Here is a 27,529-nt window from a genome sequence, read left to right as displayed (position 1 = left end):
TGTGAGTCATTTCGTTGGTTGACCCTGTTTGCTTGAGGTGTGCAGTTTGTTTTCTAGTGTACTAGGTATCAACTTTCTCTTCCAGCTAAGTGCAAACATATATTTTTCTCTCGCTATTCTTGTTTGTGGTGTAGAAACTTTACTTAAAAAACCACCAGGAACCCAACTTCAACAACGATGTTGTGAAACTTTGTTTTTTCCGACTGGCTGTATATTACTGTGGTTGCCTTTTCTCATTCCAATTAACCACTGCACCACTGCATTTAGTCATGGCAGCGCACCCGAAAATTGGCACATTTATCTTGTGTTTTTTTTGTGCATCTGAGTGTCGTCATTTTTGTGACCTGTAAAGTAACATGTTCGAATTGTACAGCTACATGGGAACATTTGCGGTAATGTTTTGGGCTCAATTGAAGCTTGTAAAAAGGTGGTCGAAATAAACGTCGAAAAAGCCAAAGTGAGTATCGGTCGGTGTAGGGCATTTTTTAAAGCGCCGATTCAACATGCATTGACTCATTCCATTAAAAAGGAAAGCTAAAAATGCTCATACTTTGAATAAATAAAATAGCTTCTTTGGTATAAGATCCATCTATGAACTGTAGATATTTTCCGAGGTTTGCGATATGTAAATGCACACTGGAACCTCTTTTTGTGCCATTGCATTGGCTGGGAGTACATGAGTTGAAAATGTTCATAAATTAAGAAGTTATGGAATTTTGTGCATAACTTAAGTGATGGCTTTGATGAGGAAATCTAGCTCACGTGAACAGGGCTCGTTCCAAGGCTCTTGAAATGGGACCAAGTGGGTTTTCAGGAAGTTCCCAGAGAGCCCAAAACAGGGGGTTTCAAAAAGCTTCAGGGGCACTCGAGGTGATTTCAGGAGCCGTTCAAAGGCGTTCCGTAAAGTTTCGTTGGCGTTTTGATGATATAACGGGGATTTCAGGGTTATTCCAATAGTATTAAGGGCGATTCAAGAGAGTTTCGGAAGCCCTAAAGGGCGTTCCAAGATGTTTCAGGGGCATTTTAAGGCATTTTAGAAGCATTTCAGAGAATGTCAAGGGGTTAAAGGAGCATTTTAATGACGATCTGAGAGGTTTTTGGGGCGTGTGGTAGCATTTTAAGGGATTCTCAGGTGCGTCTAGGCGGTTTCTGGAGCCTTTCATTCCGAAGGATTTCAGGGGCCTTTCAAAATGATTACCGTCGTTGGGGGTGAGAGTGGGTCAAAAAAGGATACTCAAAAATTGTTTGTTAAATAACAAATGCAATTGAAGTCGGAATAACTTTTTATTTGGTATGTATACTCTCCTATGTGGTAATGATAGTTTAGCAAGAAAGTATCACGCTATATGAATTGCTTACTAAACTACAAATGATTGAAAATTGACCCAATCTCACCCCTTAGAGGGGGTGAGAATGGGTCAAAGTATTCGAAATCGCCTATCTTAGAATTTAAGATATTTTTATTGATCATATGTAGTAAACCTACTTAAAACACAATGTTATCATGACGAATAAAAACTTAGGTAATTTTAAAAGATGATTAATCAACCTAAAAGGGCTAATACAATCGAAAAAATGGTTGAAATTTGTTAAAATAACGTTTGTATGCTGTATCACCATTTTTAACCCGTAGGCTACGGGGCTTACAATAAAATTTCAAACCGCTGCCAAAGACGCAAACATCAATATTTTTCAATGAAATTTTGAGGTTCACTTCACTATTAGTTGTAGTTTCAGTTATGCTGGGAGCCACAAAAATGGAAGCCACGAGGACAGTTTTATTCCGGTGGACGTCTGGGTCAGGAGGGGTAAAAATTGCATAACCTTACTTTTAGCAAGGCCCCATTAGTTGGAATTCAAATGAATTCATCTGAAAAGTTGTTCGTTCTATGTATTATTGTATATTACGTCAGGCCTGGGGGTTAAGAAGTATATAGGTGTTGTTGAACTTTTTCCAGGGCTCCAAAATATTTTCAATTTTGAGTCTAATTTCTATGCGCTTGTAGAAGATTTTGAGGAACGCAAGAAGTAGATTTTCCTGTCCTAAGGCAGGTCTTAAGCATATTGAATTTAACTATAAGTAAAACTTGATGGTAACATACTGTTTTTGTTAGAAAAATTATGTTTTCCACGAAAGTTAGACGATTTTACAAAAAAAATGCCTACATTTAGGCGATAAATGCGGTACCTTTTGTGAAACATTAAACGCCTAAAAGTAGGTAATTTCTTGTAAAATGTTACTTTCATGAAAAACAAGATTTTTCTAACGAAAACAGTATGTTACCATCAAGTTTTACTTATAGTTAAATTCAATATGCTTAAGACCTAGCTTAGGACAGAAAAGTCTACTTCTTGTGTGCCTCAAAATGTTCTACAAGCGCAATTAGACTCAAAATTGAAAATATTTTGGAGGCCTGGAAAAAGTTCTACACCACCTATATACTTTTTAAACCCCAGGCCTGACGTAATATACAACATAGAACGAACAACTTTTCAGATGAATTCATTTGAATTCCAACTAATGGGGCCTTGCTAAAAGGAAGGTTATGCAATTTTTACCCCTCCTGACCCAGACGTCCACCGGAATAAAACTGTCCTCGTGGCTTCAATTTTTGTGGCTCCCAGCATAACTGAAACTACAACTAATAGTGAAGTGAACCTCAAAATTTCATTGAAAAATATTGATGTTTGCGTCTTTGGCAGCGGTTTGAAATTTTATTGTAAGCCCCGTAGCCTACGGGTTAACCATCATAATCATCCTCATTTAGAGTTTCAACCTCCATGAGAGGAGGGGGGATTACAATGAGGGAGGGGCGCATTGAAAGATTGATTGTAAAAAAAAACATGATAGTTTTAGTATACTGCATAAGGAATGTTTAACCAAACCCTCCGTTATAAACTCTTATGTACATGATCATAAGCCTCTATATTGCCAAAGCAAATCACTTCATCTCAAGATAGAGGGTCGTTCAAATATTATGTTACACAACAAAAATGAGTGGAGAAGAAGAACGCTATTAAGCCTATTTTGTAAGCTTACGATATTGCAGTACTCTACAGATTAGCTGATGATTAGAGGAGCTGTTCAAACGCATGGGTGTATTGTTATAAATGATTTTAGGCACTAAACGTATTAACACACTCGCTTGACACTTCTCGAAATATTTTCGAGAGAAAGCGTGCTTTTATGAAGATACGGTAAACATGGCACCACTCTAACGTCAAATGAGGACTGGATAACAAGTTGAATTTTTAGTTAAGGTTATGTGCACTCGATAACTTGCTTGACCCAATCTCACCCCCATTCTTAATATTTAGACATGGGGTCGAAAATATTGAATTTTTAAATAAAAAGAGCAATTACAGCCCGTTTTTTTCATTGCATCAACCAAGTATTACTTACAGCTAACCACTTATAAGAAAATTTATGGTTAGGTACATGTGTTAAACATTACGAAGGAGAAATTTTTTCAGAGTGATTTACTAGTAGTTTCATCATATAAGTTTAGCCACAAATTTAACAAAAAAATGATTATTGCTAAACATCTTATTTTGCATCATGAGGTGTAAAAACATCTCCTCTTTGAAATAATATAAAGTTTTCAATATAAATTAGCGATAGTTGATGAGCTATTACAAATTTTATTTTTCTTTGTTTTGACCCAATCTCACCCCCAGACCCATTGTCACCCCCATCGACGGTATGATGATTGAAAGGGCATTTCAATGAGACAACGGAGGTTTCTGGAGCGTTTCAAATCATTTCAGAGGCATTTCAAGGGGTTTCAAAGGTTTTTGTGAAAGGATCTCTGAAAATCTTCTGGAACTTCCTGAAATGCCTTCGTAGTCCCCCTGAAATCACACTCTATGTAATTCACCTTAGGCTCACCGAAACCCCCGAAAATGCCTGCTTAACGCCGTTGAACCCCGCTGAAAATTCTCTGAAACTTCCTGAAATGCCTTCTGAATCCCCTGAAACCCCCACGCATTCCATGCAACGCACCTGAGACTTTCCGAAACCTCCGAAAACGCCTGCGTCACATCTCTGAAACTCGACGAAAATCATCTGAAACTTCCTAAAATGCCTAAAACCCCCTCCATGTAACGCACCTGAGAAACCTTCGAGACCCAAGAAGACTTTCCTGTAATGCCTCTGAAACCCGCCAAAAATCCACTGTAACAGGTTGAAATGCCTCCGATATTCTCCTAAAACCCCCAGAAGATCCTCTGAGACACCCTGAGACGCCCTTAAACGCCCTGAGATCTCCTGGTACCCCTCTGAAACCCCTTAAGACTCCCTGAAACGTCCCTACCGTCGCTCTGCTTTATAAACGCCCCCCTGGCCGCCGATACCTTAGTTACCGTTATTATTACATTTTCTAAAAATATTGGTTCTCAGAGCCGTAGCGTGCGGTTTGCCAGGTTGGCCCCCGCCAAAGGCGCCAGCCTCAGAGGGGCGCCGAAAAGGCCTAATGCCTTGTTCAGACTACGAAGTTATATCATGATACAAGCAACGTGATATTCCAATATCACGAAACCGTTCACACTGGGTGAATGGTGATATTGCTTGACAGGTGATATTCGGATGTAAACATGTTTACAATTCTTCATCTTTTTCATTTCTATTTTTTCATCCAATGTTTTTCTGCATTATTGCAAATTGTTTTCGAATAATCTGGTTTTGTGTTGCGGATTTTCAGCCGGAACCCAGAATCTAGGCCGGAACCTAGACTGCAGGTTGCGCGTCACCCGCTGCCAGAACAACGATGTGAACATTTCGACTGGGATTTGACCTCCAGCTGGGTATTTAGGCCGCTCCAGGAAAAGCCTAGAATATTTTACAAGTGAATCCGATAGATTCTGTGAATGTATCCGGCAGAAATCCAACAGACTCCGTTGAAAACTTGCTACTGTTGCCAAAAAATGGTATTGTCATGAAGCTCCAGAGAATTCCTCCAGGAGTTCCATCTTGGGATCCCACCAGGAGTTTCCTATGGGGATTCCTCCAGAAGTTTCATCTGGCGATTCCTCTAGGAGTTCCCTCTGGGAATTCTTCCAGGAGTTCCATTTGGGAAATCTTCCAGGGGTTCCATCCGGGAATTCCTCCAGGAGCTCCCTCTAGGAATTCCTCCAGGAGTTCCCTCTGGGAATTCCTCCAGGAGTTCCCTCTGGGAATTCCTCCAGGATTTCCTTCTGAGTGTTCCTGCAGGATTTCCTTCTGGGGATTCTTCCAGAAGTTCCCACTGGGAATTCCTCCAGGAGTTCCATCTGGGGATTTCTTCAGGGTTTCCTTCTGGAATTCCTGTAGGAGTTCCATCTGGGGATCCTTCCATGAGTTCCATGTGGAGTTTCCTCCAGGAGTTTCCTCTGGGGATTACTCCAGGAATTCCTTCTAAAGATTCCTCCAGATGATTTCCTCTTGGGATAACTCCAAGATTTCCTTCTGTGTATTCCTGCAGGAGTTCCTTCTTCCTCCAGGAGTTCCTTCTTCCTCCAGGAGTTCCATCTGGAGATTCCTCCAGGAGTTCCATCTAAAAATTCCTTCAAGAATCCTTTCAGCAATTGCTTCAAGATTTTTTCCAGGATTCCCTTCAAGGATTGTTTCTGGAATTGTTATAGGAACTTGTTCAAGAATTTCTCAGATGATTCCTTCAACAATTCCTTCAAGAAATACTTCAAGGATCCTCAGGTATTCCTTCAAAAATTTATTTAAGAATTCTTCAATTACTATCCTCAAAGAATTTTCATAAATTCTTTTAAGGGTTTCTTCAGGAATTCCTTCAGGAGTTCTTTCAAGGATTCCTCCAGGAATTCCTTCGAGGATTCCTCCAGGAAGTCCATCAATGATTCTTCCAGAAATTCCTTCAAGGATTCCTTCAGGAATTCCTTCAAGGATTCCTTCAGCAATTCCTTCAAGGATTCCTTCAGGAATTCCTTCAAGGATTCCTTCAGGAATTCCTTCAAGGATTCCTTCAAGGATTCCTTCAGGAATTCCTTCAAGGATTCCTTCAGGAATTCCGTCAAGGATTCCTCCAGGAATTCTTTCATAAATACCTCCAGGAATTCCTCCAAGGATTCCTTCAGGAATTCCTCCAAGGATTCCTTCAGGAATTCCTCCAAGGATTCCTTCAGGAATTCCTCCAAGGATTCCTTCAGGAATTCCTCCAAGGATTCCTTCAGGAATTCCTCCAAGGATTCCTTCAGGAATTCCTCCAAGGATTCCTTCAGGAATTCCTCCAAGGATTCCTTCAGGAATTCCTCCAAGGATTCCTTCAGGAATTCCTCCAAGGATTCCTTCAGGAATTCCTCCAAGGATTCCTTCAGGAATTCCTCCAAGGATTCCTTCAGGAATTCCTCCAAGGATTCCTTCAGGAATTCCTCCAAGGATTCCTTCAGGAATTCCTCCAAGGATTCCTTCAGGAATTCCTCCAAGGATTCCTTCAGGAATTCCTCCAAGGATTCCTTCAGGAATTCCTCCAAGGATTCCTTCAGGAATTCCTCCAAGGATTCCTTCAGGAATTCCTCCAAGGATTCCTTCAGGAATTCCTCCAAGGATTCCTTCAGGAATTCCTCCAAGGATTCCTTCAGAAATTCCTCCCAGGATTCCTTCAGAAATTCCTCCCAGGATTCCTTCAGGAATTCCTCCAAGGATTCCTTCACGAATTCCTCCAAGGAGTCCTTCAGGAATTCCTCCAAGGTTTCCTTCAGGAATTCCTCCAAGAATTCCTTCAGGAATTCCTCCAAGAATTCCTTCAGGAATTCCTCCAAGAATTCCTTCAGGAATTCCTCCAAGAATTCCTTCAGGAATTCCTCCAAGAATTCCTTCAGGAATTCCTCCAAGAATTCCTTCAGGAATTCCTCCAAGAATTCCTTCAGGAATTCCTCCAAGAATTCCTTCAGGAATTCCTCCAAGAATTCCTTCAGGAATTCCTCCAAGAATTAATTCAGGAATTCCTCCAAGAATTCCTTCAGGAATTCCTCCAAGGATTCCTTCAGGAATTCCTCCAAGGATTCCTTCAGGAATTCCTCCAAGGATTCCTTCAGGAATTCCTCCAAGGATTCCTTCAGGAATTCCTCCAAGGATTCCTTCAGAAATTCCTCCAAGGATTCCTTCAGGAATTCCTCCAAGGATTCCTTCAGGAATTCCTCCAAGGATTCCTTCAGGAATTCCTCCAAGGATTCCTTCAGGAATTCCTCCAAGGATTCCTTCAGGAATTCCTCCAAGAATTAATTCAGGAATTCCTCCAAGAATTCCTTCAGGAATTCCTCCAAGGATTCCTTCAGGAATTCCTCCAAGGATTCCTTCAGGAATTCCTCCAAGGATTCCTTCAGGAATTCCTCCAAGGATTCCTTCAGAAATTCCTCCAAGGATTCCTTCAGGAATTCCTCCAAGGATTCCTTCAGGAATTCCTCCAAGGATTCCTTCACGAATTCCTCCAAGGAGTCCTTCAGGAATTCCTCCAAGGTTTCCTTCAGGAATTCCTCCAAGGATTCCTTCAGGAATTCCTCCAAGGATTCCTTCAGAAATTCCTCCAAGGATTCCTTCAGGAATTCCTCCAAGGATTCCTTCAGGAATTCCTCCAAGGATTCCTTCAGGAATTCCTCCAAGGATTCCTTCAGGAATTCCTCCAAGGATTCCTTCAGGAATTCCTCCAAGGATTCCTTCAGGAATTCCTCCAAGGATTCCTTCAGGAATTCCTCCAAGGATTCCTTCAGGAATTCCTCCAAGGATTCCTTCAGGAATTCCTCCAAGGATTCCTTCAGGAATTCCTCCAAGGATTCCTTCAGGAATTCCTCCAAGGATTCCTTCAGGAATTCCTCCAAGGATTCCTTCAGGAATTCCTCCAAGGATTCCTTCAGGAATTCCTCCAAGGATTCCTTCAGAAATTCCTCCAAGGATTCCTTCAGGATTTCCTCCTGAAATTTCTTCCAGGATTATTTCAGGAACTCTTTGGAAGATTTCTCTCAAAGATTTCTTCAAAAATTCCTTACAGGATTTCTTCAAGGATTTTTTCTAGAATTCCTTCAAGGATTATTTCAGGAATTCCTTCAAGAAATCCCTTCAGGAATTCATTCAAGGATTTCTCCAGGAATTGCTTCACGGACTCCTCCAAGAATTCTTTGAAAGATTCCTCCAAGAATTCCTGCAAGGATTCCTCCAAAAATTTCTTCAGTAATTCCTTCAAGGATTCCATCATCAATTTCTTCACGGATTCCTTCAGAAATTCCTTCATACATTGCTTCAGGATTGAAGGAATCCTTTATGAATTCCTGAAGAAATCCCTGGAGGAATTTCTGAAGGAATCTTCGAAGGAATCCCTGAAAGAATTCTTGAAGGAATCCTTGAAGGAATTCCGGAATGAATCCTTGAAGGAATTCCTAAAGGAATCCTTGAGGGAATTTTTGAAGGAATCCTTGGAGGAATTATTGAAGGAATCCTTGAAGGAATTCCTGAAGGAATCCTTGAAGGAAATCCAGAAGGAATCCTTAGTGGAATTCCTGATGGAATCCTGAAGGAATTCTTGAAGAAATTCCTGAAATAATCCTTGAAAGAATTCCTCAAGGAATCCTTGAAGAAATTCCTGAAATAATCCTTGAAGGAATTCCTCAAGGAATCCTTCAAGAAATTCCTGAAGATATTCTTGCAGGTATTCCTGAAGCAATCCTTGAAGGTATCCTTGAAGGAATTCCTGAAGGAATCCTTGAAGGAATTCCTGAAGGAATCCTTGAAGGAATTCCTGAAGGAATCCTTGAAGGAATTCCTGAAGGAATCCTTGAAGGAATTCCTGAAGGAATCCTTGGAGGAATTCCTGAAGGAATCCTTGAAGGAATTCCTGAAGGAATCCTTGAAGGAATTCCTGAAGGAATCCTTGAAGGAATTCCTGAAGGAATCCTTGAAGAAATTCCTGAAGGAATCCTTGAAGGAATTCCTGAAGGAATCCTTGAAGGAATTCCTGAAGGAATCCTTTAAGGAATTCCTGAAGGAACCCTTGAAGGAATTCCTGAAGGAATCCTTGAAGGAACTTCTGAAGGAATTTTGAAGGAATTCTTGAATTCTGAAGGAATTTCTGAAGGAATCCTTGACGGAATTCCTGAAGGAATCCTTGACGGAATTCCTGAAGGAATCCTTGACGGAATTCCTGAAGGAATCCTTGACGGAATTCCTGAAGGAATCCTTGACGGAATTCCTAAAGGAATCCTTGACGGAATTCCTGAAGGAGTCCTTGACGGAATTCCTGAAGGAATCCTTGACGGAATTCCTGAAGGAATCCTTGACGGAATTCCTGAAGGAATCCTTGACGGAATTCCTGAAGGAATCCTTGACGGAATTCCTGAAGGAATCCTTGACGGAATTCCTGAAGGAATCCTTGACGGAATTCCTGAAGGAATCCTTGACGGAATTCCTGAAGGAATCCTTGACGGAATTCCTGAAGGAATCCTTGACGGAATTCCTGAAGGAATCCTTGACGGAATTCCTGAAGGAATCCTTGACGGAATTCCTGAAGGAATCCTTGGCGGAATTCCTGAAGGAATCCTTGAAGGAATTCCTGAAGGTTCCTTGATAGCTTTTTTGAAGGAATCCTTGAAGGAATTTCAGAAGGATTCTCGGAAGAATTTCTGAAGGATTCCTTGGAGAAATTCCTGAATGAATTTTTGAAGAAATTCCTGAAAAAAAACTGAAGGAATTTCTGGAGGAATCCTTGAAGAAATTCATGAAGGAATCCATGAAGAAATTCTTGAAGAAATCTTTTAAGGAAGTCCTGAATGAATTCTTGAAGGAATTCTTAAAGGAATCCTTGAAAGAATTCTTCGAAAGAATTTCTGAAAGAATTCATGAAGGAACTTCTGAAGGAATCCTTGAAGGAATTCTTGAAGGAATCCTTGAAGGAATTCCTGAAGGAATCCTTGAAGGAATTCCTGATGGAATTCTTGAAGGAATTCCTGATGGAATTCTTGAAGGAATTCCTGAAGGAATTCTTGAAGGAATCCTTATAGGAATTCCTGAAGGAATTCCTGAAAGAATTTTTGAAAAAAAATCCTGAAGAAAGCCTTGAATGAATTCCTGAAGGAATCCTTGAAGGAATTCCTGATGGAATTCTTGAAGGAATTTTTGATGGAATTCTTGAAGGAATTCCTGAAGGAATTCTTGAAGGAATCCTTATAGGAATTCCTGAAGGAATTCCTGAAGGAATTCTTGAAGGAATCCTTATAGGAATTCCTGAAGGAATTCCTGAAAGAATTTTTGAAAAAAAAATCCTGAAGAAATCCTTGAAGGAATTCCTGAAGGAATCCTTGAAGGGATTCCTGAATGAATCCTTGAAGGAATTCCTGAAGAAATCCTTGAAGGAAATCCTTAAGAAAGCTTTGAAGGAATTCCTGAAGGAACCCTTGAAGGAATTCCTGAAGAAATCCTGAAGAAATTCCTGAGTCAATCCCTGAAGGAATTCCTGAAGGAATCCGTGAAGGAAATCCCGAAGGAATCCCTGAAGGAATTCCTGAATCAATCCCTGAAGAAATCCTTGGAGGAATTCCTGAAGGAATCCCTGAAGGAATTCCTGAAGAAATCCTTGAAGATATTCCTGAGTCAATCCCTGAAGGAATTCCTGAAGGAATCAATGAAGGAAATCCTGAAGGAATCCCTTATGGAATTTCTGAAGGAATCCTTGAAGGAATTCCTGAAGAAATCTTTGAAGTAATTCCTGAAGAAATCCTTGAAGAAATTCCTGAGTCAATCCCTGAATGAATTGCTGAAGGAATCCTTGAAGGAATTCCTGAAGGAATCCTTGAAGATATTCCTGAAAAATCCTTGAAGAAACTCCTGAAGGAATCCTTGAAGTCATTTCTTAAGAAATCTTTCCGAAATTCCTTCACGGATTCCTTTGGAAATTCTTCAAGGATTCCTTCAGGAATTCCTTCAAGGATTCTCTTAGAAATTCCTGCAAAGATTTCTTTAGGATTCCGTTCAAGGCTTCCTTCAGTAATTTTTTAAGGTTTCCTTCAGGAATTCTTTCTATGATTTCTTTAGAAATTCCTTCAATGATTGCTTCTGAAATGCCTTCAATGTTTTCTTCAGGAACATCTTCAAGTATTCCTTCAATAATTCTTTCAAGGATTACTTTAGAAATTACTTCAAGTATTCCTTCAAACGTTTCTTCAAGGATTCTCCAGGAATTCTCTCAAGTATACTTGAAGAATTTCCGAAGGAATCCGTGAAGGAATTTCGGAAGGCATTCCTGAAGGAAATTTAGAAAATATTCATGAAGGACTTCTTGCAAGCATTCTTGGGGAAATCTTGTAGGAATTTTTTTCAAGGATTTTTACAAATTTTTCAAAATTATCTTTTAAGAAATCCTGAAAGGAATTTCTGAAGAAATCGTTGAGGAAATTCTCAAAAAAATGTATGAAATTCCTGAAGGAATCATTGAGGGAATTCCTTAAGGAATTCTTGAAGGAATTCCTAGAGGAATCCTTAGAGGGACTCCTGATTCAATCCTTGAAGGAATTCCGGAATGAATCTATGGAGGATTTCCTGAAGAAATATATCAAGGAAGCTCTGAAGGAATCCTTGAAGAAATTCATGAAGAAATATTTAAAGGAATTTATGAAGAAACCCTTGAAGGAATTCTTGAAGAAATTCTTCAAAGAAATCCTGAAGGAATCCTTGAAAGAGTTCTTAAGTGAAGCCTTGAAGGAATCCTTAAAGGAATTCCTCAACGAATCCTTGAAGAATTCCTGAAGGAATCGTTGAAGGAATTCCTGAGGAATCGTTGTTGGAATTCCTGAAGAAAATCTTAAAGGAACCCTCGAAGGAATTCTAGAAGGAATCCTTAAAGGATTCCTCCAAGAAATATCTGAAGGAATTCATGAAGGAACTCCTGAAGCGATCTCCGAAGGAACCCTTGAAGCAATTCGTGAAGCTGAAGTAATCCTTGTAGGAATTCCTGAAGTAATCCTTGAAAGGAACTCCTGGAGAAATCCCTGAAGTGAACTCCTGGAGAAATTTTCAAAAACAACATTTGGAGGAATCCCCAGAGGAAGCTCCTGGAGGAATCCCTTAAGAGCTCCTGAAGAAATCACCAGATGGAATCCTCAGAGGGAACTCCTGATAGAACCCCTGAAAGGAACTCCTGGAGGAATATTTGGAGGAATGAAGGGAAAACAATGGAAGTATTTCTGAGATTCAGCAGACATTTTTGGAAGAATGATCAGAATAGATAATATTACTTATTTTTGAAAATATTCAGGCAATAACACGGAAACACTTCTGAAAGTAGACGTGAGAAAATCTTGGATCAATATCTAGAGCATTATTTGGGAAAAACATATGCAATTGCCTAACATTTCCAACCGGAATTTGTAAAAATTACAACACTGTTTCTTCCTTTTATGTTTTTTAAATATTTCAATGCAATATATAACCCTGTCACTATGTGATATCGGAGCCGGAGACTATTCTAGGATTACATTAATTTGTGATTTGTGCTAACGTGACAAATCACTATACAACACGGTCATCGTAAAGTAATCGCAGCATATTATAATTCATGTGTTCTGTCTACCTTCCGGATATAGTATTATTTGTATTTGTATTTGTATTTGTTTATTAATCCAACTGACTTTACCGTCTTATTGAATATACTTATCCTATACAATCATCAACACTAATATCACATACATTGATAGCTTTTGATTACATAACATCATCATAAACGCGTATAAACGAAAATAACATTCATCTTGAGACTCATTTTTCACATCATCATAAACTAGTAACATATCCATTAATCATTAACAGGCACAAAACACAAAAATGAAACACAGTTACAATTATTCTGGCAACCAAGTGACATTGCGTCGTGTGATAAATTCCCTAAACTTTACATGTTTCGGCCAGCTCAATGGGTTCAAAGCCTTAGATTTCCATTTTCTATCGAGCGTAATTTTAAAAGAAATAAAATCTGGAGGTTTACGGTGATGGAAATTTGAAACGAGTTTTAATACATCAATGTCTTCGGGATCAGGAATGTTCAGCGATCGTGAAACCATTGTGTAGACATCGAGCTCGGAGACACTGGTATCAATATTTGAAAGGAACAATGAAAAATCGCCGCCGTCCATGTGCTGCGATTGCTGCTCATCCCCAGCGGTGTTTATGTCTATATTACTCGTGTGCATCTCTTCGAATGGCTTGTGTGAAGATACGGGTGTCGAATGTAGCGGAGCATGGTCTTTTCGGACGACATTCGGAGCAAGTTTAGATAGTGTTTCTAATATTCCAGCGACAGAAACTTTGAGGCCTTCAACTTCGTCTTCGATGGATTTAGTTTTGACAGGATTAGTAGTCGAATCAGTCCATGCACCATCACTCATTCTCCGGAATTTCGTCATGCATTGGTCACACATCCAGATGAGATTCACTTTTAGAGCCATTGTGCACAAGTCATCTTCGGTTAATCCAACGCAGCTTGCATGAAAACAGCTCGCACATTGTCCTTCACAGACGCTATATGGCTCAACTTTTGCATCGATGCTCTGAGAGCACTTCTTACAAGTTCTCACATCTGCCATTGTACACTAGCTGCCGCACACGATTACTTGAAAAATTAACAGTTTTTTCAAGACAGATTTCTTAGCATTCCGCGAAGCTTCGTTCGAGATACTTAAGGAACCAGTATCAGCAGATATCACGCTTGATGTCAATCAACACAGATCACTTTTAACAATTCTGCGACGATCATAAATTCAACATAAGAACTAGAGCGACAACGAACGTGTAAATTACAACAATCAGCGGGTTTCCAGTTCAAAACCGAATTAGCGACATTTTTTCTTTGACTTCCGCTGCTTTTGTCTTGCGTTGGACACAATGTCGGAAGTGGGGCGCTGTATAGTGCACCAGGTGTACAATACAGCGCCCCACTTCCGACATTATGTTTAACGCAGGGCAAAGGCAGCGGAAGTCAAAGAAAAAATGTCGCTAATTCGGTTTTGAACTGGAAACATAATATTTCAAATTTCACCAAGATTTTGTATTCCGCATTGCTGCTGGATATTCACGTCACCGTCATCCCACAGTATACAGTCCTCTTCACTCTATCGACCGCCGGTTCCGTCATTGACTACAAGTTTGATCGAAGTTACTCTGAAAGAAAATAGCGATAGTTTGTTATTGTCAGACGTTTTTTTGAGGAAATTCATACAACTTGCCTGGGGAGATTTCCTGATCTGGTTGCAAGCATGATGTCCCCTTGCGTCATTATCAAACGGTGCCGTCACCATCGACTTTCCGGGTAGTGGCAAAAAAGAAGGCTGTCGTTTTCGCAACGGATAAGCCATTACCAGTTCCGTTCCTTGGGAATAACACCTGGCGGCTTCCATTTGAAGCTTCTCCGGCAATAGTGTCGCCTTGAAACGGGAACGACAAATGGGACGTTGAGTGCGGGGTATCCATATTCTTTGATGGAGCTTCCTGAATCGACTATACCACTCGCGCTGCTCTTTAAATCCCGATTCAAATTCACTAGTCGTTTTACTAAACTAATTAAAATTCCTCCTGATCTTTCCAAAGAAACTTTCACTTCTGCGCCAGAGTTTTCTGCACCGGGTTCGAGAGAAACCAGCTCTTCACTTCAATTAAAATTTAATAATTATTAATTTCCTAGTCATGACCGATTGAGGCGAAGGAAAAAGCGACAACAAAAACAAACTTTTGGAAAGACATTGCTGTCAAATCAGCACAGGGTTGCCAGAATTGTTCCATTCGAGCAGAAAATTCGAGCAGTTATAAGGGTTCATTCACAAATTTCATAACGCCAAAATTGGCTTTTCCTGACACCCACCCACCCCTTCGTAACACTATTTATATGGGGAAAATTTTTATTTGTTCAGGCTGTAACATCATGAAGGACACCCACCCACCCCTCCAGCGTTATGACATTTGTGAACAAGCCCTAACATGATATTCAGAATATCACGTTCTGGAGGTGATATTGGAGGTGTCAAAAATGTATGGCAATATCATGTTCCAGGAACATGATATTGGCCTTGTATCACGAAAACCGCTTGTATCATGATACAACGGCGTAGTCTGAACATAGCATAAGGCTAGAAGGAAACTTGATTTAAATGTTATCAAGATTTCACTATTTGCAGTATCTAATATTGATCACACAGACAAAAATAAGTTAAAATCAAAAATATTTGAGGTAAACTCGAATAAATTGTCAATTTGTTCAGGCCACAAAAATAAAACTGTTAGGAGCAAATCGAACGTCACATTTGAAGCGAATGCAATCCATGTTTGAAACAAACATGTATCTTCTGACAGATTATGTTAGAAATAAATGTAACAATTTTTGTTTTTTTTTTGTGGCAGGTCGGCCCTACGGAAATATTAGTTTCCCCATTAAACGTATAAAGTTATTTCCTTCGCTGGAAAACCCTCCTTCCGCGAAGCATTTCCAATGCCAACATCATGTATACATCTATAGATAACATACGCTCCCGAAAACAGCGGGATTTCGTAGAAAATTTTGGTACACACTTAATTTGGAATGCCGAAGCTTGGTTTAATAATGCCGAGATTTGCACAGCCGAAAAGTCAGCAAACTGTTTTCATGAGATCTCAGTTAAAAAATACCGAGACTCAACATGCCACGGTTCGTTACCAAGCAACCAATCAATTTGTTAGCTGAGTCATGTTTAAAATTGGGAAACCGAGATTTTCGCAGCCGAGCTCAAGAAACAAAACTAACTGTGTAAAATTTAACTTTTTTGCAGGAGGAAATCTTGTTTGATGTTGCAGCTGGAACTTGTGAGTTTTATTTATGTTCTCGACGGTGGAACGGTGGGCCCCGCAATGAGTATTGTCGAAATCAATATGTAGTTCAATTAGTTTCAAAATTTAAAATTTTGATTTTAAACATTTTATAAGTTTACCGAATAAACATGAATGTTTTTGTTTCAAACGAACGAAGTTTGTCTCCGTGATCATGTGTTTTTTGCGTTCTTTTGTATTCTCAAAAATTCAGATTTATCTATATAATGTAATCATCTCAAGCATGTGACATCCCAGGTAACAATTCCATTGCTGATTGGCTTTGATTTTTATTAGGATTTTATTACAACAATAATTAAAACTCACAGTTTCATAACTACTTTTATGAAAACCATTGATGAAATGTTTAATAGCATACTTGAAGATATTCATAAAGCCAGATTTTAAGAGTAAACAAAACTCTCCGATATGTAAACCTTTTGCCATTCATTATTACTACAATAAAACCGTTCAAACTCTCAACGGATGGCGATCCATTCAATTATTAACGACATCTGTTGGTGGAAAAGCAGAAACTACGAAACTGCTAAGTTTATTGCGGTCATAATCAAAGTAAACTTGTTTTTGTTTTATTTTCGCTAATTATGGTTGTCGCCATATTAAAGGATTAGCTGACGTGAATGGAAAATAGTTAATTTTTCTCTAATAAGCAATGAATTGACAGTTTTCCACTATTTACAAAACATGGTCACATAAATAAACTCTCTCAGCTGAGTTTCCTTATGATTCGAGATAGTTTTACTAAATTTACAAATTGATTACTTTCATTCCAAGATGATAATATTCACCATTTTCGAAGCGCATTAATTTTATGTTTCTGCAACCCCAATATTCGCGGTAAAACTGAATGCGCATAAGCCTACCAACACTAAAACTACGAAAATATTAATTTGAAATGATCGCTTTCTACTTACGAATGATGTATCCTCCTGAACTTTACGTTCCATCGAAGAAACTTCTCTGCATCTTGAGCTGTCATAGTTGTCATAACCTCTATTCGAGAATGAAAAAAAATTCAACTAGGTTTTAAAACAGTTTTATTGCTACTCTTAATGTGGTTTGCAAAACCTCTCCAAGAGTGGACCACTTAGCCGGAAGATGCTCTTAAATAGGTTATCAAGAGGTTTTGATGTATAAATTAATTTTATTGCAGGTTTTTTTAAATTTTGTCATGAAGATCTCTTCTAGAGCCGAACAAAACATAAAATCTTACTTGAGATACTAGCATTGGGCAAATCTGGCTGAGACATCGATTTTTGTGAATCGATTCGAATCGGATCAGCAGAATCGATTCACTGATTTAATCAAATGCTTTGAATCGATGTTTTCACATCGATTCGATGTTATGAAATATTACAAAATTATAAAATAATTCGTTTGCTGCATTAGTTGTCTAAATAAATGCAATATCAAAATATTAGAACATTTCGCGACTCTGATTCGAAAATGAATATAACGCTAAAAAAGTGCATTCTGAAAAAAAAAAATAAAATTTAATAATTTTGAATCCAAAGAAAAATCCCCAGAACCCTGAGACAGAGATGCCAGTTTATTTTATCAAACAATCTGTATTAATTCAGATTTTTCTGTATCGTCGTATTTGAGGGTATAGCAGACACCGAGAGTCCTAGATTTTAATGGAAACTAACAAAAAATGTACTACTTTTTGACGATTTTTAATTTTTAGAGGTATTTATTTTTTTAAACATGTGTGAAAATGTACAAATTTTCATAAATTCCTTGAAGTTTAAGCAGTAACTTATAATGTTTTCATTAAATTTATTGAAAATAACTTACAATTTTATGCTTTCTGGAGAAATCTGTATCACATTTTAAACATTTTTTTTTCTGTACTCTGTATCTTGTCTGTATAGACTGTCAAAAATCTGAATAATACAGATAAATCTGTATATCTGGCATCCGTGCTGAGAAGTATTGCCATATAGTACTGAAATAAATTCCCACACACTGCTGAGAGAAATTCCCCCAGCATATTTAAAGAGACTCCTCCAGAATTCTGAAAGGAGTTCTTCTAGAATTATTAGAAAGATTTCTGCAGAGTGCTGAAAATGATTACACCAGAATCCTGAGCGGCATTAATATCTTGAAACGAAAACAAGACTCTTCCGGTATCTTGGAATGAATTCACTCTGAATTCTTTTAAGGATTTTCCTGAAATCTTGAGAGAGATTACTCCATATCTATGAGACGGATTGTCTCAGAGTCCCGAGAGGAATTCTCCCAGAATCCCGTGATAGATAGTCTCAGAATCCTAAGAGAAGCTTTCCCTTGGAATTCTCTCAAAAAGTTCTAGATTCGTAAATAGGATTATCCTACAATCCTAAGATGAATCCTCCCAAAATCAGATGAATTCCAAGAGCTTTTCTTTCACATTCTTGAGATAAATTCATCTAGAATTGTGAGACAGATTCCCACAAACCAAAAAAGATTTTCGGAATTCTAAGATGAATTCCCCAAGTAACTTAAAATACATGACCCAGAATCCTAAAAAGCGTAGCTTAGAACCCTAAGAAGGATTCCAGAATTCTGAGAAAGGTTCCCTGAAAATACTGGGCGAGTTTGCCAAAGAAACCTGAGATATACTCTCACAGAATTCTGGAAGATATGATTTCCCCAGAAACTTCAAGAGACGAACCAGCCTTCAGCCCTTGGTCTCTACAATAAAGTTCAATCAATCAACCCAGAAACTTGAGAAGATTTTTTCTGAAAATCTGATGAGGATTCTCCCTGGAAGGGATTGCGAAAACTTCTAGAATAAACTTCTCCAGCATCCTGAGAAAGATTCTCTGGAATTCTGAGAGATAATCCCACATAAAACTGAAAATTACCGCAGATTCCTGAAAGACATTGCCCAGAATCTTTGAAAGGACTCCCCTAAACTTCTTAAAAGGGATTGTTCCTGAACTCTGAGAGTTATTCCTCTAGAATACTTTAAATTATTACACCAGTATCTCAACAGAATCCTCCTCTAATCAAATCAGGGAGTTTTCCTTGATTACTAAGAGGGAATTCTCCCAGAATCCTGAAAGGGATTTCTGGCAGCAACTGCTGCAGAATACAGAAAACTGAATTCTATTAGAATTCTTGTAAAATGCTGAGAAGGATTTCTTCCGAACCCTAAGAGGAATCACAAAATCTACGCGAGGGGTTCTTCAAAATCCCAATTTCTCTAAAGAACTCTGCCCAGAGAGATTCTTCAATATTGGATAATTTTGAAAGAGAGAATCTTGGTGGCATTACCCGAGAAAGCCGAATTTTCAGAGAATCTTGGCAAGACTACTCCAGAATATTAAAAGGATCTTACGCAGAATCCTGAGAAGGATACCACTTGAATCTAGTGTGGGATTCCCTCAGGATCCTAGGAAATATCCCGACTAGAAAAATATATCAACTTTATAACACATTGTGTTATGATGTTATGACTTTTTGCCTTTCTCTTACACCAAGTGTACTGGAAAGGCTATATGTTCACTCCAAAAATGACTTTTTGATAGGAGGCTCGGAGGGTCGAGTCACATATACCAATCAACTCAGCTCGACGAATTTAGGTGATGTCTGTATGTGTGTATGTATGTGTGTGTGTATGTGTGTGTGTGTACAAAAAAACTCACATCACTTTTTGGCAGTAAACTTCAACCGATTTCAATGACCGACGGTTTATTCGACGCGGAATCTGGTCCCATTGTTTCCTATTGAAAATGATTCGGATCGGTCCAGCCGTTTCGGAGTTATGGCCATTTAGGTGTTCCGGAACGGTACCCCAGGAAGGGACCAGATATGAAAATGCATCAAACCTATGCATGCGACACATCAAACCACGGAATTTTCGATAACCTGATGAGCGGTAAGCAGAAAAATAGTCTAAGACCATATCTGAACCGGTAGTGTTCCGGAACCGGTTCCGGGTGTTCCGCCGGAAGTGGCAAATATCAAAGTGAACCAAACCCATGCATGAGACACATCAAACTACGGCATTTTCGATAACGTGATGAGCGGTAAGCAGGAAAATAGTTTCAGACCATATCTGAACCGGTAGTGTTCCCGAACCGGTTCTGGGCGTCCCGCTGGAAGTGGCCAAATATACAATTGTACCAAACCCATGTACACATCAAACCACGGCATTTTAGATGACCTGATGGACAATGAGCAGGAAAATCATCTCAGACCATATCTAAACCGGTAGTGTTCCGGAACCGGTTCTAGGCGTTCCACTGGAAGTGGTCAAAAATACAATTGAACCAAACCCATGCATGCGGCACATCAAATCACGGCATTTTCGATGACCTGATGGATAATGAGCAGGAAAATCATCTCAGACCATATATGAACCGGTAGTGTTCCGGAAACGGTTCTAGGCGTCCCGCTGAAAGTGGCCAAATATACAATTGAACCAAACCCATACATGCGACACATCAAACCACGGCATTTTCGATGACCTGATGGACAATGAGCAGGAAAACCATCTCAGACCATATCTGAACCAGTAGTGTTCCGGAACCCGTTCCGGAGTTTCCGCCGAAGTGGTTAAATCTGAAAGAGAAACAAACCCGTACATGCGTCACATCAAATAGCGGCTTTTTAGATTACCTAATGAACGGCCAGCAAGTGTTTCGGAATCGGTTTTGAGTGGCCGGAAGAGGCCAAATGTAAAAGTAAACCAAATCCAGGCATGTGACACATCAAATCGTGGCTTTTGCGATAACCTGATGAACAGTTAGCTAGAAAATAGCCGTACGTCACACTAAAGACAACTGGTAGTGTTCCGGAATTGGTTCTGAGAGTCACATCGAAATTGTTAAACCCTGCATGTGACACCTTCAATTTGCAGCGTTTTTGGTTAACCGATGAGCAGTTGACAAGACAATAATGTTAGGCCATATTTGGTTCAGCCGGTAGTTACCCGGAATCAGATCCGGATAGTAAAATGTAAAATTTAACCAAACCCATGGATGCGGTACATCAAATCACGACCAGTCTTGTAAACATTCGACACTTTTCACTATCTTCATTTCGTTGCCGCAGTCGGGTGTCAGTCGGCTTTGTTACATTCGTGCGCTATCGTTACCTCTTACCTACACACAACACGAGCAGTGAAACGAAGATCAATAAACATAAGAAAGGGTCAAATCAATGTCATCTGACACGATGACATGTGTCTAATTCTAGCTTTACGTTTTCAGCCAATTCCGATTATGAATGTTAATATTAGTTTATTATTGCATGTTGCATTGAATACGACACACAGATGGGCAACATAGCTCTTATTATGGAAGAAGACAGGAATAACAAAAGCCGAACCGTCTCCCGAAGCCGCTATCGTGGTGAAGTGCATTCGTTTGACATTTTTGTTTCGAACAGTAGTTTGAATTCTTGTGTTGCGAATGTCGGAGACAAAGGAGGCCGAATATCGACGAAAAGGTTCAAATGACTGTGATCTCTAACAAGACTGATCACGACTTATCGACAACCTGATGGAAAAATAGGGTCAGACCACATTAGATTCCCGGTATGGTTGCGGGTTCAGCTGTGGCTTCGAAAATGGTTAGTAGTAAAAGTGAAGCAAACCCATTCATGCGATATATCAAATCGCGGTGATTAGGTAAAGGTGAATAAATAGCAATAAAATATTCTCAGACCATACTTGGGACAACCGATAGTGTCATGGTCCATGACTCATGGAATCAGATCCGGCTATCCCACCGGAAATTACCAAATATAAAAATGAACCAAACCCATACATACGATACATCAGATCGCAGATTTTTTGATAATCTAATGAACGGTTATCAAGAAAATAGCCTTAGATCACATTAGAGACTAGCTGTTGTGTAGCAGAACCAACGTTCATGTGCAAAATTAAATCGTGGCTTTGTTTAATGGCCTGATAAACATTAGGTATGAACAACAGTGACGAACAGTGACATATATGAGAACAAAATATAGACAAAACTAAAGCGATCTCATCAAATCGTACCATTTCAGATTCCTAAGGTGTAAATTTCTGCAGGATGGGTCAACGTTGAATGGAAAAATAAGAATTTGATCGCGTCAACAGAAGATGGTGGCTGTTTTAAGGAATTTTGAGCTCTAAAACTACGTAAAATAAGTGTATTTGGTATGGGAAATATGTTCGGAGTCCACCAGAGTATCCAAGATAGCGGTCCAAAGTCCAAGATAATGGCCTAGTGTTCAAGTTAGTGCCTATTTTATAGGATTTTTAATTCTTGCATTATGGGCATATTTTGTATGAAAATATGTCCAGAATTCAAAATTTGTAACCAGAAAACCCAAGCTGTGCGCTGTTTTACAAGGTCTGCAATATGACTATAGTTTGAATGGGGAAGAATGCCGGTCTTCGTCCAAAACTGGTAACCAGAAAATCATAAACGACATGCCAAAATTCAATACGGCGACTATTTTATGTAATTTTAGGTACAGAGTCCAAAAATGAATACCAGAACATCCTAGATGGTGTCTCAATGTTCAAGATGGCGGTTAGTTTAGTTGGGGTAGATATCCGGAATCATAAAATGATGACCGGAAAATCTAAAATGACGTTTCAAAATTTTGCGGCTTCATGACACTTGTTTGGTTTGAGTTTTGGATCGTTGTCTTATATTTTCTGAATATTGGATGTTATGCTAATATAAAATGTATCCATATTGAGTGGATTTAGCAAGCAGTTTTCATTTTGTATTTATGTCAATGTCATCAACATGTCGCTCGAGTTTTGTTGAAAGGATATTTTAAAGCACGAGAAAGGCACCATCACCGCTAGGTGGATTAATTAGGGTTTTTCTATAACTTATTATGTTATAAACTAGATGCAGGATGATGTTAAAATAACAAAAATTGTAACAAAAAGTACACCGGTCTAATCAAAATAATAACCTATTTTGTTATAATCAGATCAAAATTATAACACAATATGATATAAATTTTAGCTTCAAGAAAACTAGTTTCTATCATATTTTGATACAATTGTGTGAAATGATGTTCTGAATGTCAAAGAATCAAAACTAAATTATTTCACAATGAGTTATTGAACAACATTTATAACATAATATGATACAATTGAGTTATAATATGTTTAAATACCAATGATGTTAAACATGATTATATCACAATGAGTTATACATATCATGGTTTGTTATAATTATGTTATATTTTTGTTAGAAACTTCTAGTCGAGATTCCCACAGAATTCAGAGAGGCCACAAGTATGAACATGTTGAGTATGATTCTCCAAGAATTCTGAGAGGAGTTCCTTTGAATGCTAAGAAAATTATCCTCAGAATTCTGAGTGGGATTCTAACTGAGGATCTTCCAGAATCCTTAAAGGGATCAACCCAGATCATCCATAAATTACTTATAATCCTGAAAGGGATATCATTCTTGGTAGGGAATACCCCAAAACCCTGACATTGATTTCCCTTAGAATCTAGAGAGACATTCCATAGAATCACAGACAAACAAACGTAACACTCCGAAATGCCTTGGTACCGTAAACCGGGGTCAAATTGATCTTCGGGTCGAAATTGATCAGACGTTTTTCAGTTAGGTTGAGCATATTTTACATAATTTCTTTTTATGTATTGTGCTGTTGGTAACAGATACCTACTACACGATATTTGCTTCAAAGCTATTTAAAGTATACTTTAGCCAATGGAAAAACGTTTGATCAATTTCGAACCGGAGATCAATTTGACCCCGGTTTACGGTACATTGATTAAACAATGAATTTAAATTTCGTTTGATTTCCACGATCTTTCCACTGGAGGTGCTAGAGTTCGATCGCTATGACGTTTGCTAGTGTACACGTTCCTGAGTGATGCAAACGAAATTTACAGGAGATTTGTGTAGTAGTATGCGTGTGTCTCGCGTGGTATTACCAACATGGATTGCCTCAGAATCCTGTGAGAAGTTTTTCCTCGGGATTCTCCCAGAATGCTTAGACGGATATCCCTAAAACTCCCTGGCGGAATCTTCCAGAACCCTGAGAGAAATTATCCTGCAGTATTGAAAGGCATCTTAAGAGGGGATCTTCTACATTATTAAGAGAAATTCATCTAGAACCCTGAAAGAGATTCTCAAAAAAAAAAAAAAAAAATGTACGGAATGCTGAGAACGATGCGCTAGAATCCTGAAAGGGACTCTCTAGACCATAAGAAGGATTCCTCCAGAAACCTGGGAAAGAATTACTTAGACTCCTGAGAGGGATTTTCCAAGAAACCCGAGATATACGGGTATACCTCGATTTAGTGGACCCTCGATTTTATGTACTTCGATTTAATGTATATTTTACCTCGATTTTATGTACATTTTTTAATGAAAAAAAAAAAGAAATTTTATATTATTGTTCCTTGGATGACTGATTATGGTGGAACTTCTAATGCGGCTGGCAGTCACAGAAATAAGCGTTGGTTCTTTTATTTCATCGCCTTTTATTTCGATCGAAAGAAAATTGGAATGTAAAAAATCGATTCGATTTTGAAGCCCCAAAAAATCGAAAAAAAAACATCGATGTCTCCTAGCTCAACGGCGGCACTCTGATATGCATAGCAAGCTCGATGATCTTGCCAATCGCGCCTTAGCGGCAGGTCTTACCATCAACGTCAACAAGATCAAATCGTTGGATGTAAACAAGGTCAACCTTTCCAGCCTTACGGTAGCTGGGCAATCAGTGGAGAATGTTGGAAGGTTCCAACGTCTTGGTAGCCAAATGGCGGCCGATGGCGGCACCAAGATCGACGTAGGTGCAAGGATCCAGAAAGCGAGAGCTGCTTTTGCGAGTTTAAGAAATGTATGAAAAACCAATCAGATTGGTCGATGCATTGAAATCCGAATTTCCAACTCGAACGTTAAATCTGTGCTGCTGTACGCCAGTGAAACTTGGTATGTATGAGCGGAGAACATCTAACGGCTGCAGGTCTTTATCAATAGATACCAGCGGTTTATAATTCGTGCATGGTAGCCTCACAATTGGATCTTCAACGTGGAGTTCGTCCATTGTCGATGTCCTCAAAAGCCGATAACGACAGAAATTCAAGAGCGAAAGTAGAGGTGGGTTGGCCACACTCTAAGCAGGAGCGGGAACGAAATCTACAATCAAGCGTTAGATTGGGACCCAGTAGGATATCGCAGCAGAGGCAGACCCTGAGGCTCATGGCGACGTAGCCTCAACAACGAAATCAAGGTCAAGGCGATTGCTGGCAATCGCCCAGGATGGAGATCTTTCATTTCGACCCTCTGCACCACCATGGGTGCTCAGGACTGAAAGTTAGTAAGTATTTCTCCTAGAATTGCTTCCAAAATTCCTCCTGGATTTACTCCTAGAATTCTTCTGGAATTCCTGTTGAAGTTCCTCCTGGAATTGCTTATTTATTTCCTCCTGGAATTTATTCTGGAAGGCCACCTTGATTTCCTTCTAGAATATCTTAAGGATTTATCTGAAATTCCTCCTGGAATCCCTTCTAAAAAAAACTGGAATTTTTCCTAGCTTTTCTCCTGATTTTTTTCATGGAATAGCTCCAAAAACCTCTCTTGGATTTCCAGAACAAAAATCAGAAATTCATCCATTTATTCCTCCTAAAATTCATGTGAGGTTCCCTCCTGGATTTTTGCAGGAACCCTTTTTATGTGTTTATTATGGCATGGTTGCAAAGGTATAATTATTAAACATGTATCATGCTTTAATGTACATTTGATCATATACAAAAGGTTTTGTGTGAAAAACAAATAAAACCTATGGTTCCTAATTTCACAACAGTCACTCAACGTAAATTCTACAATTGCAATTTTCCATCTTAATACGAGAAGACGTAGCAACTTCAGCATTACAACCACAAATTGACCCCCCCCATCCAATTACATAAATTTCAACTAAACTACACCAAACGGTACAATTTTCGCATGAATGCGAAATGAAACTTTTTCTATATGTATTGCGGCATGCGGTTCAAGAACTTGCTGTAAACCCCGCAACCATTTGGCGCTGCATCATGGCGACGAGCAAAGCATGGTACAAACTGGAATTTGTACCGCAGGCTGGATGGCCGGGTCATATATGGCCCATAAAACGGCGATAAAACTTTCAAATGCGTTTCGCTTCGCCGGTATCATTTTCACTTTCCCGTGAACGATAATGCGCCGCTCAAGTGTCACTATGTGTCGGTTTTTTTTTCTGATCTCGTTTCGCAAATTTGAAGTCGAAACGGCTAAAAGCTGTTGCTGTCTACATCCAGCTGAATGTAAATGGAGTTCGTACTTGTCGACGAATCCACAATTGCAAAAGTTCGTCCGCAAGGCAATTCGGGTCGGCGGTCGCTTATAGGTTACCGCACGCAGGCAGCAGCAAGTCATATCCAGTATCCATCACGGAATCATAATTTACACACCATCAAATTTATGGCTTCCATCCGACCGTGTATCCGCCGCGTCGTCAGCCATATTCACTCGCTTGATCCGTCACAGGTTGTACTTTTTCGACGGGCTTCCGACCGGCAGCTATTCGAAACTGTATTTTTTCCGCAATTTCACGGGGGAACGATGAAAAATGTGCATTAATGTTCGCATTATTGTCGAGATCGGTGCCAGCTTTAACGGCGGAAGCCTTAAATTGCGATACAACGAAGTAAAGTTTGAACTTTTTGCGTACGCTAATTACCTAAAAAGAATTTCCAGAAGGAATCCCTGGAGAAATTTTACGAAGAAATTCTGAAGTAGTTGCAAAAGGAATCCATAAAGACATTCCTAGAAAATTTCCTGCAGGAATTCCTGGAGGAGTACCAGGAAGAGTCCTTAGAGAAATACCTCTAGATGAAATCCTAGTGGAATCTCTGGGAAATTTCCAAGATTTCCTCAAGGAAGCCCTGGAGAATTTTTTCAAGAAATCCTTGAAGGAATTCAAAAAAAAAATCCCTAGAGAAATTCTTCGAACGGAAGGAACTCCTGAAGGAATCCTCCGGAAAATCTCTAGAGGAAATCCAGGAGCCTAAAAGTTCATTAAACAGTCACCATCTTGAATTTTGAGCCATCATATTGGATTTGAGACCGCCATCTTGGATATTTTGGTCACCATTTTTGGAGTCTAGATTTCTTCCCTTGCTTCTTCCCCATATCAAATATACCCATATTGCATGACGCCATCTTGGATATTTTGGTCACCATCTTGGATATATTAATCGTCATTTTTGGACTCCAGACATCTTCTCCATATCAAATATACTCATATTGCATGTTTGAAGGGCCTAAAAGTCCATTAAACAACCGCCATCTTGAATTTGAAGCCGCCATCTTGGATTTTAGGCCGCCATCTTGGATATTCTGGACGCCATTTTTGGAGTCCAAACTTCTTCATACCAAATGTACCCATATTGCGTGGTTACAGAAATTAATACACCATGTTGAATTTCGAGCTGCCATCTTGGATTTTAGACCATCATCGTGGATATTCACAAAATTCGTCAACCATGCTGAAGGTAACAAAAATCGCAGCAGTTTGATGTGTCGCATGATGGGCTTGGCTCAGTGTTGTATACGGCCAGTTATACCGGTGCCGGTCCGGATCACTGAAATGGTCATAACTCCGGAACGCCTCGACCGATCCGGACCGTTTTCAATAGCAAACAATGCGGTAAAATTCCGGTACGATTCGAGCTATAATCCATAA

General features: G+C 39.2%; 1 protein-coding gene across 4 annotated transcripts in view; it reads right to left on the bottom strand.

Moving 5' to 3' along the window:
* Nucleotides 1-27,529, bottom strand: part of LOC115260031 (glutamate receptor ionotropic, kainate 2-like) — an 882,928-nt gene that overhangs the window by 15,149 nt on the left and 840,250 nt on the right. The gene's annotated exons all lie outside the window — the stretch shown is intronic.

This window comes from Aedes albopictus, chromosome 1 (assembly GCF_035046485.1).
Source record: "Aedes albopictus strain Foshan chromosome 1, AalbF5, whole genome shotgun sequence".
NCBI lineage: Eukaryota > Metazoa > Arthropoda > Insecta > Diptera > Culicidae > Aedes > Aedes albopictus.
This window is presented reverse-complemented; position numbering and strand designations above follow the sequence as displayed.